This window comes from Aptenodytes forsteri, unplaced genomic scaffold, assembly GCF_000699145.1.
Source record: "Aptenodytes forsteri isolate BGI_AS27 unplaced genomic scaffold, ASM69914v1 Scaffold404, whole genome shotgun sequence".
NCBI lineage: Eukaryota > Metazoa > Chordata > Aves > Sphenisciformes > Spheniscidae > Aptenodytes > Aptenodytes forsteri.
Window position 1 is genome coordinate 4,724,418 of NW_008795629.1, and position 2,883 is coordinate 4,727,300.

At 62.1% G+C, this 2,883-nt stretch overlaps 1 protein-coding gene across 1 annotated transcript in view; it reads left to right on the plus strand.

The window, feature by feature from the left end:
• The window catches only part of PTMA (prothymosin, alpha), a 74,697-nt gene that overhangs the window by 276 nt on the left and 71,538 nt on the right, over positions 1-2,883 (plus strand). The window lies entirely within an intron of this gene.

Here is a 2,883-nt window from a genome sequence, read left to right on the forward strand (position 1 = left end):
TGGGGGTGGCCAGACCAGGTGGGGTACAACAGGGGGGGTGATGGGGTGGGGAGGGAAGGCACAGCACCGGTGGCTGAGGGGGAAAGGCAGGCAGTGGGCAAGGTTTTGGGGGACATGGGGCGGTGGGAGGGGTACGTAAAACCCCCTTGGTGTTCGGGACAGCCTGGGAAAGCAGCATTGCCAAGCCCCGTCCCTCCGGCCGGGGAAGGCTGTGGAGTGCAGGGATGGGGATGAGGGGTTTGTGGAAGTGTCGTGTGTCCACACGATGGCACCAGACCCGGAGTGGTGTCCCCAGCCAGGGTGGCGTGGCAGGACCCTGTCCCCGGGCCTCAGGGCTGTGTGACCCCACGCCTTGGAGAGACGACGGCTTTTTTGGCAGTGCCCCACTTGTGGAGGGGGTTTAGGGTAAGGGCTGTGCAACAGCTCCCTGCCAGCAGCTCCTCGCAGCATCCCTCCAGCTTTGGATGCTCCTGCTTCTGCTCCAGGTATAAAAAAGGAGGGAAGTGTCTAAAACCTGGTCCTTGTTTCTCTGCTCCATCCCCTGGTCTCCTCTGCTGCCACTTCTCTCTACAAACCTCACCTGGCTCAAGTGTGCACAGAGCCACCCTGCCTGTCACACACCTCACGGCAGCAGGGGCAGAGCCTCCCACCTCCCCACCCTACCAGACAAAGCAGAGCCCCCTCCCATGGGAAGGAGGGAGGCAGCCGGTGGGGGAGGCAGATGCGAGGGAGTGGGGGGCAGCGGGACGGATCCTGCCCTGTCCTCGAGCAGCTGGCAGGGCACGTGGGGGTTGCTCAGCGGGGACCGGGATCCGTTGCTTGGGGTCTGGCAGATGAGGGCTTCGACCATCCTGTCCCATCCCACGGTAGCCTGGGCAAGGAGAAGGGCCAGGCTGGAAGGCCACCACAGAGGGCTTAGGAGTGGAATGACTGCGATAATGGCATCCCTACAAATCACCTCGGTTAAACCACATGCTATGCAAGGGTCCCAGCTGATCCTGCATGGGCTCAGCACCAGCAGGATTAGACCCCAAACCTCTCAGCAGGCAGCCAGGCTCTCCTCCATCCCCAGCGCAGCTCTATGCCCTGGACTGGTGACTGTGGGCCAGGATCCCCCTGCTCCTTCACCTGCTGAACTCTTCCCACAGGATATGGGGTCCTTCCTCTCCCCCCACTGCAGCCAGATTTTCCCCTGAGCCTCTCCCCATAAGGCAATGTGCATTAGTAGAGGCTGAGGCCTCTAGAGGGGACTTCAGGGAGCCCAGAGCAGTTTTGGGGTCCCTCTGAAGGAGCTCCCCCTTTGTCCATGTGCTTCAGCAGGATGGGGGCTTTCTGCTGCTCACAGCTTCACCTGCTGCAGTTTGCGTAGGCTCCGCAGGGAGTTTTCCTTGTTGGTCTCTGCAGTGGTCCAGGGGGTCCAACAGAGCAGCGATGCAGGCAGCACTCCCCGTGCCATCTGCAGGACAGGCATGTGCCCCAGATGAGGCTGCGAGCCCCCTCTATCCCCTGCTCCATCCCCCAGCCACAGCTCCAGCCAGACCCCTCATCTCCACGATTTTAGCAGACAAGCCCTTCCCTGCTCCCTCCCCAGCTGCCCCCCATGCTGGGGAGTCACCCAAGCTCCCCATCCCTGTCCCCATCTCCATCCCCTTCCTCCCCCAGGAGCCCTGCAGCCCCCCCAGCCCCAATAAGCTCAGCAGCTGTTTAACCAGTAGCAAGCCAAGATCCCGTCACAGCAAACAGCGTCTCGGAGCAGCCTCGCGCTCTTCCGTCTGCCTGCCTCCATCTGCCGGCTCTTGTCCTACATCTCGACTGGCAGCACCCTGTGAGCAGGGTCTGACCTTTCCCCGTCCCTCCCACTGTCTGTCCTGCCTATGCAGGACGGAGATTTGGCTCGAAGGTCTCTAAAAGGCTTTGGAAATGACGTGGAGGCTGGGGGCTTGCTGGAGCGAAGGAAGACACTGGGGGACACCCAGTCTGGCTGAACCCAGGGTTCCACCAAGAGATGCTGAGCTATTAACCCCGGGCAACCCCTTTCCCACTCAGCATCCTTAAGGAGGGCTCAGGCCGCATATCCCAGCTTTCCCCATCTCCCTCCATACAACCAAGCTGGCCGCTGCCCGCCCTGCGTGGCTCTCACAAAGTAGCTTAGACTAAATCCCTGGCCGGAGGACCCTGCTAATCCCCATGGCTTCATGGCCAGCAGGATGGCCAGCAGCGCTGGAGCAGGCAGCTTCAGGGATGGCGTGGCGGAGGGGCAGGGCATGTCCCCAGGGAAAAGGGGCAGTGAGCGGGCATGCTCACGGGTCCGCCGCTGCCAGCCCTGCGGAGCAAAGCCACCCAGCTGTGACCCTGCCTGGCCCAGCCACAGTCCCAAAGCCAGCGGCAGGAGGGGAGCAGGGATTTGTGCCTGGGAAGGAGCAGCTCCATCGCTTTCCACGAAGCAAATGTCAGGGCTTAGGAATAAATCGTGTCCAGCAGGAATGTGAGCTGCGGGAAATGTAAAACCCGCAGCCTCCCAGCAGCCACGGGGACTGGGACTGGAGCGGAAACTGGACTGCTGCTTTAGCACCGGTGCGTGGCCAATGCCGCCCTGACAGGCCCCATCGTCCCCAGCCCACCCCGGCCCACCCATGCCCCACTCCTCACGGAGCCCAGCCCCACCGCTGCCCGTTTCCACGGGAAATGCAGTTCCCCGTTGAATGAGAGGACGTTGCCGACGCGGGCAGCTTTTCCGCCAGGATTTCTAAAAATAACAACTCAGGCCGAGCCAAAAAAAGCTTTATTTTCCTTTTTGCACTGTTTTAATGCGAAGCTTTTGCTGTTCCCCCGGGAGGACACACACAGCCCCCCCGCCGGCGCCCGCCCCCCCCCCCGGGCGGG